This window comes from Siphateles boraxobius, unplaced genomic scaffold (assembly GCF_051911475.1).
Source record: "Siphateles boraxobius isolate OS27281-9 unplaced genomic scaffold, OSU_SipBor_1 148, whole genome shotgun sequence".
Taxonomy (NCBI): Eukaryota; Metazoa; Chordata; class Actinopteri; order Cypriniformes; family Leuciscidae; genus Siphateles; species Siphateles boraxobius.
Genome location: NW_027508753.1, coordinates 313,457 through 330,101, shown reverse-complemented (window position 1 = coordinate 330,101; position 16,645 = coordinate 313,457). Strand labels below are relative to the sequence as shown.

General features: G+C 39.5%; 1 protein-coding gene across 1 annotated transcript in view; it reads left to right on the top strand.

Moving 5' to 3' along the window:
* Positions 1-16,645, top strand: part of LOC143738528 (uncharacterized) — a 37,438-nt gene that overhangs the window by 17,039 nt on the left and 3,754 nt on the right. The gene's annotated exons all lie outside the window — the stretch shown is intronic.

The following is a 16,645-nucleotide window of genomic DNA, read 5'->3' as shown; positions in this document are numbered from 1 at the left end:
ACAGTGAAGTTATTGAATGTTTCATAATTAAAAATCATCAAAATTATATATTCATAATTGTATATACAATTTAGAAGAAAAAAAATCCGATAATAAGTGTTGTAGTATAACCAGCAGGACAGCAGTTATGTTTGAAAACAGGAAATTTGAAAACATAGGTCAATAGTTAAACAATAACACCCAAATGTCAAAATTATGATAGTAACTGACAAAAAAAATCCAAACAATTAGGGATGGGCATGATTAATCGACGATCGATGATTGATCATTAAGAATTTCGTAGATCACGTTAATTTGTTATCGATTAAACTAGTGCTGGTTGCGTTGCGTAGTGTGAGTGGAGAGTGAACGGAATACGGTTCCCCGGGCTGGCCATGTTAGCGCGGAGGTAACGTTACCTGTGCATCCCGGCAACATCAGTCCCCTCAGAGCGGGTGTTTTCGGCGGCTGGACTGAAGCCTTGTTTACACTCGACGCGAAGGTGCGTGCGGCAAAAATGACGTCTTTGCGGTATTCGGTGTTTCACAGGCGAGTATAAACGCCTCGCCAGTTTGGGGAGACTCGCGCTGCAGAGCCAGCCGAAAGTATAAACAAGGCTTGACGGCCACCAGGTTGCGGTCGCGTCTGACCCCAGATCATGTCATCAACATGCTTATCTTTCTCAACAAAAATCAGTAGACTGGTCCAGAAGTTGTATGTGAGTTACTAGTTATTTTTTATGAGGCTTTGTTAAGTAGCCTAATTTGTTAAGTAGCCTACCCTAATTGATTGTTAGGTAGGCTAATCTCTGTCACCCTCTTTTCTCGACTCCGTGCCTTGGATAGTTTTGAGTTACATTTTGACAAAACCAAAAACATCATAATAGTTAGATCTGACAGGTTAAGTTATTGTTTAACATGATTTTTTTATTATTATTTATTATTTTGGAACAAACGAGGGTCTCTGTTTATGAACGCCAACTCGCAGCTGCAGGTTCCGTTGATTTAGAGCACCGCAGCGCATATCTTCAAGTTTAGCCTAACTGAACGTCCAGTTTAACTGCCACAAGTTGATCATCTTGTAATAAAGATCTCATCGAGGAAAAACACGCTGTATTTTTGTATTTATTGCATTTTTAATTCATAAAAAGTTAAATAAATAATTAATTTGAATATAACAATATTAATGATTAATCGATAGTCGATCGTTAATTCTCCCGACGATCGACTAAGAACATTTAATCGAATGCCCAGGGGCGTAGGGCCCTTGAAAAGTCTGGAATATATTTTATTTGGAAAATGGGGGCCCATCAGGACTGCCTATACATAGGGCCCGGGATCTTAATACCGTGATTAAAGCTCAATCAATTAATCGCAGCATGAAAATTTGATACTGGCACATGCCTTGCCCATCCCTACAATCAATGTCATCCATGGATCATTTTTATGCTCTCATAAATAGGGATGTTAACTGATGACCGCTTGACCGATGGTTGACCGTATCAACGTTAACCAATCAAAGTTGTCGGTAGTAGGTAGAGTAGTTGTCGGTAGAGGCGTGCGACCTCTGACATAGCAATTGTAAGTCGCTTTGGATAAAAGCGTCAACTAAAATGAATAAATGTAAATGTAAAGAGAGGCATGATCTTTACTGCTTGGCTTCTCTTTCACCTGTTTCTGATTAGGACAAGGCTCACATATAGGGTTGGGCGATGTCCCCTAAATTGGCAGTTGATGATGTTTCCAGCAAAACATCGCGATGGAGGATGTTATCGGGAGGGGGGGGGGGGCTACGGAATCGCGCTGACCATCACGGAGAGAAAGGGAGTAGCTACGGTAACACTTTACGGTAAGGGTACATGAATTATCATGAATTCATGTATAAATTCATGCATGAATTATGCATTCATTCATGCATGAATTCTGCATTCATTCATGCATTAATATCTCATGAATCATCAGGAACTAACACGAGTTCAATGTTTTTCATTCATGATTTCATGGATGAACAACACCTTAATTAAAACATTAAGTAAGATGAGCACATCATCATGAGTTATGATTTATTTCGCATGATCATGATGTTTTCTTTGTTCTTTGTCTAGGTCAGTGACCTAGTCACCACTTTAGTTGAGGGGCCACACACATGATGAAGTCATTGGTAGATAATGTTAATGATGACTACTGTATTGGACAGACCCCAAAATAGACCAATCACAACTCAGAGCACACAAATTCTGTTGACATTCAAATACAGTAGTCATCATTAACTAAGCATTATCTATCAAGGACTTCATCATGTGTGTGGCCCCTCAACTAAAGTGGTGACTAGTCCTTTGAAACACTGATGAACAATGTGCTATTAATGGTGGCATAACTGTGAACAAAGAAAACATCATGATCATGCGAAATAAATCATAACTCATGATGATGTGCTCATCTTAGTTAATGTTTTAATTAAGGTGTTGTTCATCCATTGAGTCATGAATGAAAAATGTTGAACCTGTGTTAGTTCCTGATGATTCATGAGATATTAACGCATGAATGAATGCAGAATTCATGCATGAATTTATGATAATTCATGTACCCTTACCGTAAAGTGTTACCGTAGCTACTTCTACTGTGTTTACGCCACGGGAATACTCGGCTTGGCATTTTGAAGTATTTCTATGTTTATTTGGCCGTTTAGGCTCGCAACCGAAGACAAAGACTAGCCTACTATGCTCGCGTGTTGCGCTCGGAGCGTGCGCACAGCATCCTATCAGTAGAATTCAGTTCTCTTTCGCGACTTATTGCGGTTTTAATATTTCTTTTCAATATAAAGCACATCCTGCTCTTTTCTTTCTCATTCATTCATGTTTTATTATTAATAACTTTAAACGGAATCAACTGAAATCTGCGCGGATTATCAACAATACAACACATTTATACATAAATTAACGGCCTCTGCGGCAAAAGTGAAAGTACCTGCGGCCAGCGGGTGTAATGTTTCGAAATGTCTCTTTGAACAGCAAAGCACCCGTTTCAATAAAATTATATATTAAAGTTTATATAGCCTACTTTTACATTTTCGCTGCTATTCTAAAATTATTTTCGCCATCACCTTAAATAGCAGCTGCTTGAATCCCAGTGCAGAGTGCCGGAGCTGTAACTGTTAGGTTACCACAGAAACGTAGGCGGTTAGTTGATTGCTGTGGTGACTCTCGCGAAGAGCACTGAACAAGCACGTCTTCATTTTTTTTATCGATTGTTGGTAAAGGGTGAGAGACCAGGTGTGGCTCGCGAGCCAGGTCCCCAACCACTGGTGTACAGACGAACACGAACTGTCGTGAGACTGGGCTGGTCCGACAGGGTGGGGGGCGTGGCATCACGATGGTGGCTCACCATCGTGATGTCGGTCAGCCATCACGATGGACGATGATGTCGTCCATCGGCACAACCCTACTCACATATGCTTGGACGTCCATTGAAAAGTATGTTTGTGCGGAGCACGACAACTGTGCTAGGTTTATGTGCTGATCCCAAGCAGAAATTTCCCACTATATAACCCAGCCAAAGTCAAGTTTTTGGGCGTACGGTGAATTGTTCAAACCATTGAGCCGTTTCCTCACTTTATGGACTTGGATGTCTCTCCCTAAGAGAAGCAGTCTCTTAGCACATGGACCTATCTCTGGTATTTCGTAAGCAATAGATTTCAAGTGAGGGTACTGGTGTGCAATGGTGGGAGATGGGATCTCAGAATGGTCGTCAGTCATACAAGTACACTCGATAAGTGTTGGGAGTGACACGTGTCTTTCCACATACAGATGCAGCTTGAAACCCAGTGGCTCTCCTTCCTGAAGTTTCTGTTACCCCAGCACAAGTTCGAAGAGTGTATGGATGCTCTGTTCCTTTTATTTTGAATAGATAAAAAAACTCAGGTCTAGCTAGAGATCTATTGCTTTGCTCATCGAGCACTGCTGCGTACATCTTCACCATAATTTCTGGATGATCCTCAGGATATACTCCTATCAGGCATATCTTAGGGCATGATTTGAGTATTGGACTGTCTCCACAAATATCTGTGCATTCAATTCAATTCAAAGAACTTTATTTATCCGTTAGGAACTTCATTCGTGTTGAGCATCATCATTGTACAGTTGCACAAACATAGCACAGTATACCACACTCACACAAGTAATAAATAGTAATAAATAAATAAAGCTTGCAAAGCACAATAAGTACATGATAAATAAGCAGTAGGCATTAAAAAGGTTACGTTAAAAATAGATAAATAAGAAGAGATAAATAATTCACGAATCTGCACACATGGACATACATCTTGGTGAATAAGTTTATCAACTATTCATGTTTCTAATAGAGGTAGGCACAAAACTTGTCATGGCTCTCTTAGTCCTGAATAAGAGTGATCTGTATCTCTGACCTGAGGGTAAAATACTATAGTGACTGTGCAATGTGTGAGTGGTGTCAGAGTCTATTTGTGTTCCTTTTATTTTTGTCCTCCTGTTGTAAATACTGATAAGTGATTCCTGCACCTGTCCGATTATTTTACTACTTTAATATGATTTTGTTTAGTGTGTTGCGATGAATATTGGGTAGTGATCAAAGCCAGGGTGATATGTTAAAGGTTATTACAGACTCAATGAAGCATTTGTAGAAAGTTATCAGGACTGACTGGTGAACCTGAAGTCTACGGAGCTTCCTCAAGAAAAAGAGGCGCTGCTGAGATTTAGAAAAAATTTTTTCACTGTTTAGTTGGAAAATAAGTTTATGATCGAGTATTGTCCCAAGGTATCTGTATGATTCAACCCTTTCTATTGGCTGATTTTGACTAACAGAGTGGGAATGATGGAAACATCTTTACGAAAGTCAACAACCAGTTCCTTTGTTTTAGAGGGGTTGAGGTCAAGACAGTTCTGCTTGCACCACTCCGCAAAGAGTTCCATCTCGGTCTGTAGCTCTCGTAGTGAATTAGTGGTGTCCATGATCACAGTGTCATCAGAATATTTAGTGTATATAATATAGGGGTGCTCCGATCAGGATTTTTGGGGCCGATCACCGATTCCCGATTACTGGAAGCTGTATCCCCCGATACCGATCACCGATTACAGGGTATATTTGAAGCCTTCTATTTATCATGTAACATTATTTATTAAACTATATTGAACATCAATGTACATTAAGTATTACAATTAAGAGAAGACAACGTATCATGAATTGACATCTGTGTATTTATTTGCAAGCAACATTACATGTCCAGCATATTAACTTAGCAGCCTGTGCTTGGTTATTGGAAACAGCTTAGGGCTTGAGAAATACAACTTTCCTGTAGAATATAAAATAAAGAAAGATAAAATACAGAACATATAAGTCTTTAAATTTAGCTTTAGACTACTTTAAACTAAAAACTGCAACAAAAAAGGCTATAGCCAAAATAATGTTTTGAGTCAGTCAGCCATCAGTTTTTCTAAAACACTTAAAAGGACCACAGTTAGTTAAGTGCACAGCAAAAAAAGAAAATACAAATATAAATACTTCTTAAGCATCAATATTCTGGTATTTTTTTCTTTTTTTGCAAGAACCCTTGCAAAAGTATTTTAAACAGATTAAGAAAGCCACCACGGTCACATCTATGGCTAGATTGATTAGTTTAGATCCAGTGAAGTCGTGTCCCACCACTGTTTCTAAGGATCGATTTTGTCCCCCCACCAATATTTGTAACATTGAGGCACGCACAGATGTACCTAATACAAATAAATAAAACATCTCCAGTTAACTAGCATTCATTTAGTTCGCTATTAAATGAGAAATCTAGCGCTAAAATGTATTGTTGTTTTTTACTCAAGCTGAGCGCTCGTTGCCGCGGCGATCAGTGTCATGGATACAGCCTTCTCTGTGGCTCGCGCGCAGTCTTCACTCGGACGCGCGCTTCAATCTATCGTCGTTGTGGAGACTCATTCATTCCGGCGAAATCACAAAATAAAAAGCACAGAAACGTGTCCCTGCTTGATATAGCCTACTGTTTTGATGAGAGAGAAAAAACTATTTGAGTGCGGAGAAACCGCAACCTCTCTGACACACTTGGCAAAGGATCTACTGCTAGACCATTTAAGAAGTCAAAGGAAGTTTGCGGATCGATGGATTTATTTACGGGTTGAACGGAGAGGCTGCACAGTTTGACAAGCGGGCAGCGGCATGGTACAAACATTACAGATTGATTGATAATGATTTGTCTTTTTCACACACCTTGTAGAATTGCCAGACCGGTGAAGCAATTTTTACCAGGGCATAAAAAATTGTCTCGCGAGTTTTGCGTCATCTGATCGGCTTTTCTTGATCGGCCTTTATAGAGACCACCGATCACACATCCCAAAGCAATTATCGGCCGATTATGATCGGCGACCGATCAATCGGAGCACCCTTAATATAATACCTGGGTTATTGCTCCTTCAGTCGTTAGTGTATAGTGTGTACAAAACCGGTGAGATTACAGAGCCTTGTGGTGCTCCAGTGGAGACTGTCTTAGATGAACTGAGGTGACTATTGACTCGGACCCTCTGGTGTCTTTCTGTCAGAAAAGACAGGATCCATAAGATAAGATGCGGGTTCACGTCCATTTGGAGCAGTTTTTGTCCCATCAGGTGGGGTTGCACTGTATTAACCCTCTGGGGTCAGAGGGGGTTTCTGGGTCCTGGAGGTGTTCTGACATGCTCTGACATTTGTGCTTTTTTCAGTTATTTATAAACCTGTTAATGGCAAAGGTGTAAATTCACTCTATATAGCACAAACAGGGCTACCATAATATGTGAGCAAGATGTATACATGTTTGTATTTTTGAGAGAATATTGTTTATGCATGGTTATTGAAAAAACTAAAACTTAAAGTCTCTGAAATAAGGCCAGAAAACAGATACTAAATATGTGTCCACAAGACTTTTGACTAATGGATGTTCTCGCCTAGGATTTTTGCTTCAAAATGATCTGAAAATCATCCTGTCTAATCATTCACATAAAACAATACATTGATTTAAATTTAGTAAAACACTTTGTGTTTTGAAAGTTTTGAATATGTATCCTCTCCCCAAATTTGTCACTAATAAAACACAATACAAATAATTTGAAGAGAAGGCTTATATTGACCTTTTAAGATTTTGTTTACATCTACCTTGTAAATATATTATTTGCTATTTTATTAAAAAGGTTACAATTACAGCAACAATTAAAATAACAATACTTCAAGTGTAATATTTCTTTGTAAAAACTAAAGTATACATTTTATCATACATATTTCAAAGTTAAGGATTCATTAGTTTGAATAAAGCCTACATTGGAACAAACACTATAATAGTATCCTAGTTGATGACTTTATTTTTGACAAAACAAACATAGCCTAATATATTTAACATTTGAGCAGAAATTGGTGAACAAAAGCTTATTCAATGTGGCAGTAGTCTAGTTTACAGTAAACAATTAATAATCTATCCAAAACTAGTCAACGAAATGTTGTCTTTCATATTTCGTCTGTAACATAGGCATATCGTTTGTTGTTTTTATGAGCCTATATTACGGCATATAAATATTAATTTGCAGTTTAATACGTTGCTAATACAAAGACATTTTAACGTTATTTCAACATATTTCAGTCGATTTTCACTCGTCTGAGTATAGCAATAGGGTTTGGTAAAAACTGTTCAGTTCATTCATTCACACACAGACGCGATTCATATTTAAACAGTCTTTTTGCGGTTTACATACACTATGATATCGCGATTAGAACAATAATAATAAAAAACTTCAGATGGATCCGTTGCTCCTCGAAATGAAAATAAACCAGCACATGTTCTGAGGTAAATGTCTCAGGTTTATTCCTCACACAGCCTCGTAAGACGAAACAGTACATTAATCTGATGATTACATTTGTTGTGTTATCGCATTTATGAGGGGCGTTGACACTTTGCATGTGTAGCTTCAGATCATTTGCGTTTGAATACCACGCGCTCTCCGTGGGCGTGTCACATTAGCAGAATAATGAGCTGAGAGAACGATAATGAGATCGGCTGACACCTCTCTCTTTTTTTATAGATTACATAAACAGAGAATATTTATTTTAGTTTTGAATTAGATATTTTAAAAGTACAAACTTAAATGATTATAAAGATATATTGCTCATGCTTGTGTGAACAGTATTCACTGAGCTTTGTTTAAGTTTAGAGACGTGCTCCAGAAAAAAAGTTAACGGAGACAGAGAGGCAGAAAGCACACCCTGTTTATTTTCTTCATTTTACAAAAGCACACGGTTTTGATGTTAATGTGAGTGTACACAAAAAAAGAAGACCCTCTATAGTTTATAATCATGTATTGATTTTATTTATATGACCAAAAATGACAGAGTATTTTAAGTCTATGTTGCTGCTATGTGGAAAAAAAAACAGCAAAACGCGCCGGCGCGTTTCTGGACCCCAGAGGGTTAAAAGCACTCGAGAAATCCACAAAAACCAGTCTGATGAATGACCTGGGCTATTAAAGATGGGAATAAGTGCCATGCAGCAGTGTTAGTATGGCATCATCCACACCTCTGTGCCATTTGTATGCAAACTGAAGGGGGTCAATGTGCAAACTGACCTCCTCCTGAAGCTGGGCAAGAACAAGCCCGTTCAAAGCCTTTCATTACCAAAGATGTTAACGCCCCAGGCCGGTAGTCATTGTTGCAGGTGGGATTGCTCTTTTCGCTATTGGACAAATGACTGAAGATTTCCAGATTGATGGGATTGAATGTTCTGAGAGAGAGCGGTTGAACAGATAGCATAAAACACCTGCCAGCTGGCTGCAGCAGACCTTTAGCAACCGGCCACAGATCTGATTAGGTCCTGGTGCTTTGTTAGTTTTCATCCCCTTCAGCATTAGTTCCACTTCCTCCTGCCGCAACTCCAGATTAGCTTGGGCAGGTATCATAGGAGTGAGCTCAGCTATTAGCTCCTCCCTCTCTTGTGAATTATCAGACTGGTCAAACCTGGAGTAGAATTGGTTAAGGTTCTCCGCCATGTTGACAGTCTGTTGACCCGGGTAATGCTGAGTTGTTAATGGGGAGGACAGCCAGTGTTTTAATGCCTCGCCAGGCATCCCTAGCTTTGCCATCCCGAAAGAGTTTCTCAACTCTCTCCTTGTATCCTTTCTTTGCTAATTTTATTTCCTTGTTCAGTCTGTTTTGGATGAGTTTGGACTCAATTATGTTTCCTGATTTGAATGCTATTTTCTTTTCATTAATAGTGGTTTTCAGTGCTTTTGTTATCTAGGGTTTATTGTTAGAGAATACCTTCACAGTTTTTTGCGGGACAATCATATCTTCACAGAAGGTGATATAGTGAGTAACCACTTCAGTGGCTTCCTCAAGGCTACTCCCCTGAGTCAACACCTCCCGGTCTGTGCTGTCAAAGCAGCCCTGTAGAGACTCAGCCACATTTTCATCCCACCTTTTCACCTGCTTCTTTGTCACTCCCTCTCTCTGCAGTTTTGTACCGTAAGCAGGGATCAGATGGATCACGTTATGATCTGCAGTGCTAAAAGGTGTTTTTTTGTATGCTTTTTATGCATTCTTTACATTCCCATAACAGAGGTCAATTGTTTTGTCACCTCTGGTGGCGCATGTCACATATTGTTGATAGTTTGGAAGTGTCTTTTTTAGCCTGCAGCCATTAAAATCCCCTAAAATGCGAACGGGGGACTCTGGGGTAGGGTTGGGTACAAAAACGCGGTGCCAATAGGGAACTGGTTCCGACGTAAACGGTAGTAACCAGACCGAATTAGAACGAAAAATTCAGTGCCTGATTTCGGTGCCTGACTCTCTGTCTTGCATGCGCTTCATGAGGCACTTTCCCTCTCCGCTCTTTCCCTCTCCGCCGTGCGCGCGCTATACGGCTTGGAGCACAGTCTCTTCTCTCTCGCATGCGCGCTCTTGCTCGCTCGCTCGCTCTTGATTCCGGGAGATTTTAACTAATTTGCGGGCATCAGTGTAAAATTACGCGTCAGAGCGCCCTCTCTGTGCCGATTGTCTGAAGCCCATATAGAATCGCGCCAATTCGTTGGCTGATGGCGCGGGCGCCGCCCCTAGACGCTCGCGCGCACCATAATCTGCTCCTCAGATTTCTCTGGAAAAAGGAAGCTTGTCGGCAGTGCGAGGACCTTGGCAGCGAACGCAGCGTCTCATTCCCTATTCAGAGAACATAGGTTACAGCAGTAACCAGAGACGTTCTCTTTCATAGGTTTACTCAAAGCTGCGTAGCTGAGACGCAGTGGGAACGGAATAGCAAACTCGCCAAGCTAAGCGCTGCGTAACTAGTACAACGACCAGATAACTTACATGACTGGATCAAGCAGACAAAACATGGGAACCTGGAGCCATGTCGACATTAGATTACCCTGGTAGTAATCTCTATTAATCTCCAGTATTATTACATTGTTTGATACAATATTGTTTTATTTGATATTATGTAAATGTGAATTTTAATTTTTTATTGGTTTATTTATTATTATCATATGTTCTATTTATTTTGTTTAAAGATTTAAGTTAATATTGTGTCCAGTTTGGCCCCGTAAATAAAATGGTATTATTTTTTGACAAAGTGTGTGCGGTTTCGTTTTCTTAAGTAACCGGTTCAAGAACCGTTTAAGCACCGGAACCGTTTAAAAAATACCGAGTAGGTACTGGTATCGGATAAAACCCAACCGATACCCAACCCTACTCTGGGGATGTACATTCAATCTGATGGACACGCGCCACTATGGCCTCTGCCGCGCATGTGACGTTGTCAGACGGAGGGATGTAAACAAGTACGAGAGCCAGCTGACCAAACTCCCGGGGAAGATATTTGGGTCTGAATGACACCGCAAGCAGCTCTAGATCAGGTGTACAGCATGAGTCTTTGACATCAGCAGTTCTGCTCCAGTCTTTATTAAAATATACGCACAACCCACCCCCGTGTCTTTTCAAGCTACTCACAGTATCCCGGTCCAGTCTGAGCGGAGAGCCGAATCCGTCCTGAGAGAGCTCGGAGTCCGCGATCGTGTTATCCAGCCAGGTTTCCGGGAGGCAGACCAGACTAGCCTCTTTATATGCCCACTGGCATGTTATTTTTGCCTGTAGTTCGTTCAGTTTATTACGTAAGGAGCGGACATTGGCAAGTATAATGGAAGGTAGCGGTGGACTCTTCTGTGTGCCAGTAAGCCTTTTCAGCCTCTGCTTCACTCCACCTCTCCTTCCCCGCTTCCTCATCGGAGATTTCCGCCCGTTGTCACGGCCCGGCCCGCGTTGTCTTGGTATCAGCTCTCCGCAGTTGTCCAAGTTCGGTGCTGGATAATCCATATTTCAAAGAAGCAGCAGGTCGTCCCGGTTGTACCGCAGGATTTCACCCTCATGACTCCCAGGTAATGCCATTTGCAATTCGGCTGCCCAGAGCAGCATCAACATCAGCTCGCATTTCCTCATCATGAAAAATGTACTTTACAAACTTTATCTCGGGAGCACATCTAAATAACTAGATAAACAAAGCACGCAACAGGACGCTCACCACATGTCGCCATCACAGCGCCACATCACAGTATATCATTGTGAATTGTGAAGTTACATTAGGAGAAGGGCTTTTATCCTCCTCCCTGCCATGATCTGATGTGGGGTAGTAATGGGCGATATAAACGATATGCAATATAAACGATACAAAATTGGTCTATGATATGGATTTTAATTACGATTATGCACGCACGATAATGCGTATTGCACGATAATACGATAATGCATGTTGACGCAATCTACCCGCAAAATTTAGAGCCACGAGCTGCAAACGGCTGCAACGCATCATTGTATTCGTCATCTTGAGTAAACATGGGTGAAAGCGAAACGGAGGAGCTGGTGAAAAAAAACGGTGCAACATCCATTGGTTCGGATTTATGCCATCCGACGAGCAGCAGCGAACTATACTCTGTAGGGGCAACAGTTCTGGCTAATGCGTGTTTCACACATACTCCGTTTGCAGTGCATATGTATGTATTTTTTCCGTACCCATGTTAACAGGCCTGCACACCGATGCGGTGCGGAAATGCGTTCCAGGAGCGGTGTGTATACAGCAGTGCAGCGATCGTTTCCACAAAGTCTATTTTTGCTGTGCTGAATTAAAGTGACAGAGCATGGTTCATGGTCAAAATGAACTAGGGCTGTCAAGGAATATTCTAAATTCGAATATATATTCAAATAGTTTTAAAAAACAGAAATTCGAAGGTGAAAATTAATATTCGAATAATGTGGAAAAATACGCCCGCGGTAGCAGAGGCGCGGCTGTCTGCTTTGCGAGTGGCAAAATTATGAAGCTTAAAATGTAAAACGCATTTTCCAGCTGCACAGATAGCACAGTGAGTGTCTGGCTCTCTCATTACATCATACAAGTCAGAGCCCGGCAAGGGGGCGTGGCCAGAGCCCTCGAAATAGCCATTATAGCAGCAGTTTACCACACCACAGGTCGCTCGGAGCATTCAATGTCAGTTCTATATACTGTAAAACTTAAATTAATGTTAATAATATTTGTTTCAATCACTGAATGAAGCCTGCTATATTTAGGACAAGAGTCGCTACCTTAAATTGCTTGCACAAAACTGTTGATCAGCACTCAAAATTTGTTTATTGTTGTTCATTTAAACCTTTATGCGCAGAGAGAGAGAGAGAGAGAGAGAGAGAGAGAGAGATAGAGAGAGAGAGAGAGAGAGAGAGAGAGAGAGAGAGATAGAGATAGAGATAGAGATAGAGATAGAGATAGAGATAGAGAGAGAGAGAGAGAGAGAGAGAGAGAGAGAGAGAGAGAGAGAGCCTGCGAGTGCGAGCAAGAGTAAGGTCTGCGGTCTTGGCCATTAGTTGATTTACTTGTTTTTGTGTAAGTTAATACGTTGTCAAATATGTTTAAACTTAAATAAACTACCTATACAAGTAGTTGTGTCTCTTTGTATTAATTTGTCCTGTTATTGACATAATGCGCGTCATTGACAAAATGCGCAACCAGATTTTCGAATAGTTCGAATATATGTTTTTTTTTAGAGGGAATATTCGAATGTCATTTTTGAGCAATTTTGACAGCCCTAACATGAACACGGATTGATATGAAAATATAGTAATCTTTTTTACTAATATAGTAAAAAAAACTGTTTTTGTCAATTATGTATGTTTTAATTTAAAATGTTTGCGATGTTAACATAAATTTATAAATGTTTTGCCACTTGCTTGAGCAACTTAATATATAAATCTATATACAAGCAATAATACGTTTTTAAGTGTATTAAGTTTAAACGTGAATAGCCTAAGTCTTGTGAAAGAGTGCGTATTACTAGCCTACTGTCTGTGTACAAATAGAATCACAATGCTGAAACTCTTTTATATTATTTTATAAAAGACACTAATAATAAAAATAGTGATTTGAAATTAAAAATAGAGGATTAATTTTCAGATCAGTTGCACACTGCAAACGCACCATATGTGCATATACTGCATATGTGAAAGCACAATAGCGCGTGCTGCTCCTGCGCCACACACCACCGCACAGCACTGCAAATGCACTGCACACGGACAGGGCCGGATTAACCATTAGGGCAACTGGGCACTTGCCCAGGGGCCCACGACATCTAAGGGGCCCTGGGCACCAGGGGCAGAGTGGCAATCGGGAGAGTCGGGAGTTTCCCCGGTGGGCCGGTAGTGGCACTTAGTGCAAATATACGCTCCGTTTTATCAGAGCGTATATTTGCACTAAGTGCCTGTCTTTTTAGCAAAAAGACACCCGTCACGAAGCAGCTACAGTGGCGTAGGTCGTAGGGCGTGAAGTGCTTGAAAGCAGCTTTTGATGCGCTCAACCCGAGTTCGAATCCGCTTTTTGCCAAACTCTCTTCTCCCTTTTCCCAACACATATGAGATGTAAAATGTACAACCTAACATAAAGGTCTCTAGCATTATATTTTGCCAACGAACTAAAATCGAAACCATGATATGGCTTTGTGCCTTTATAAAACAGCACAAGACTTTAAGAATAAGCATTCTGTTTGTGCTGAGTGATTTAAAGAAAAGTGTGCACTTTGCTCACGCGATCAGCATGGTTATCTGGTGTTTTCTCCTAAATACAAGCTCAAGGGTTTATTTCTTGCAAGTGAAGAAATAAGGACAAAAGTATTTTAATTTTCGTATATTATAGTGTAATGTATACTAAAATATACTTTTGAAATATTCATTTTCATTTATATAGTACATTTATGGATATATGGATTTTACGTCATAGGAATAATTAAATAAATCATTATTACATTATTATAATAATTGTTTGGCATCCTAAAACACCATTGATAATGTAATGTAGACTGAGACTCTAGTAACCGCAAGCAGATGGCCAGTTCTGCCATTTTAATTCAATTACTGACAATCTAATCTACAAACATAGCCCCACTGTTCTCCCGTCGGGACACCAGCAAAGGGGTGGCTGCCATGTGATTAAATTACTAGTGAATACACAAAGCAGTGTCCGGTTTTGCCGACATGTGACCAAAAGGCGACATGTGACCAAATGGCGCTGCTCTAACTAGGGATCCCCTGTGCAAACTCCCCGGGGTCCCCCTCCTGAAGATTGCCCCTCACAAACAGGACATTGTGCAACCAGATAGTCCACCACTATTCTGGTGTTAAACTCATCAAATTCACAGAATACGCACACACAGAACGAAACCCCCCCCCCCCCCCCCCCCCCCCCCCCCCCCCCGCCCGGGATGAGCAAAAGTTCACTACCCACGGGATGAACTTATACACACACGCACTATGGCAAGCCATTTTAACTTTTATTCATTTCCAGGATATGAATTCTTGATATCAAGAATTCAATTTTAACTAGTTAAAATTATAGTTATTGATATCAGGAATTAGATTTATACTAGTAACAATGGCAATTTTTGATATCAGAAATTACATTTCCACTAGTAACAATGCTAATTCTTGATATCAACAATCACATTTTTACTAATTAAAATGCTCATTCTAGATATCAAGAATTGTATTTCAACTAGTAAAAACTATAATTCTTGATATCTGTAATTGTATTTTCACTAGTGAAATGTCACCATAGGCTGCCATTCAAAATCAATTGTTGATATCAATAATTGATTTCTTACTAGTTGCAATTCCAATTTCACATATCAGAAATACAATTCTTACTAGTAAAAATCTTTATTTTTGATATCAAGAATTCAATTGTCACTAGTTGAAATGTCTATTCTTGATATCAACAATTGAATTGCTACTAGTAACAATGTTCATTTTTGATATCAATAATTCCATTTTCACTAGTGAATATGTTAATTTCTGATATCATGAATGTGATTGTTACTGGTAAGAGAGCCATTTTAGATATCTGAAATAATATTGATATCAGAAATACATTTTCAGATATCAAAAATGAAAGTTTTTACTAGTAGCAATTAAATTGTTGATATCAAGAATAGACATTTCAACTAGTGACAATTGAATTATTGATATCAGGAATTCACATTCTTACTAGTAACAATGTAATTATTGATATGAAAAATTATATTTCTACTAATAAGAAATCAATTGTTGATATCAACAATTAATTTTGAATGGCAGCCTATGGTGACATTTCACTAGTGAAAATACAATTACAGATATCAAGAATTCAATTGTTGATATCAAGAATCTAATTGTTGATATCAAGGAACATATTGTTGATATCAAGAATCTAATTGTTGATATCAAGGAACATATTGTTGATATCAAGAATTAAATTGTTGATATCAATAATTAAATTGTTGATATCAAAAATGTAATTGTTGATATCAAAAATGTAATTGTTGATATCAAAAATTGAATTGTTGATATCAAGAATTCATATCCTGGAAATGAATAAAAGTTAAACCGGCTTGCCATAAACGCACACACATACACCCACAAAGACACACACAGAAACACTCATTTTGACCACGTGTGAGACAAAATACCTTGTTAAATATTTCGATATTTGTATAAAATGTTTTTCCGGTGTTGCACTATTCCCATGTGATTTTCATTCCTACAACCATCAGCTTTATGACATGTGATATGCGTTTAATCACGAATAATCATGTATCTTTATCTTACTCTCTGGTATTGTTATGATCCAAGAAATTCAATGGTATCGAATTCTTAAGCCAAAGTGCAACATGATGCATTATTTTATTAATACTAGACTAGAAATGTTTTTATGATTCAATTCCGTCTCTTCTGTACATTGACCGGAACGAAGTGTGCCGCCACGCCCCGTCCCAAACGATTGGATCGGGCATGTGAGAAGGGGCGTGCCACTGCTCCCTTTAAACATGAAGCGCCACTTCTGTTCTGTGCAGTCCTACGCCAGAGAAAGGTTCCCTTCTTCAACAAGAACTCCAACCGGAGTTTTAATCTAAAAAACTTAAAAAATCGTTTTAATCTAAGTTTTCTTTCCGTTATCTACCTCAGTTGATAGTTTTCCTTCGTTCAGTGCACTCATGAACGAAACGAATTTAAGATTAAGCATCTGTCGTACGAGCTGAAGAGATCGCAACATCTACCACCGTCCGAACGAAACTTCGGACATTCAGCCTACGTTTCCTTTCAAACCAGTTGCA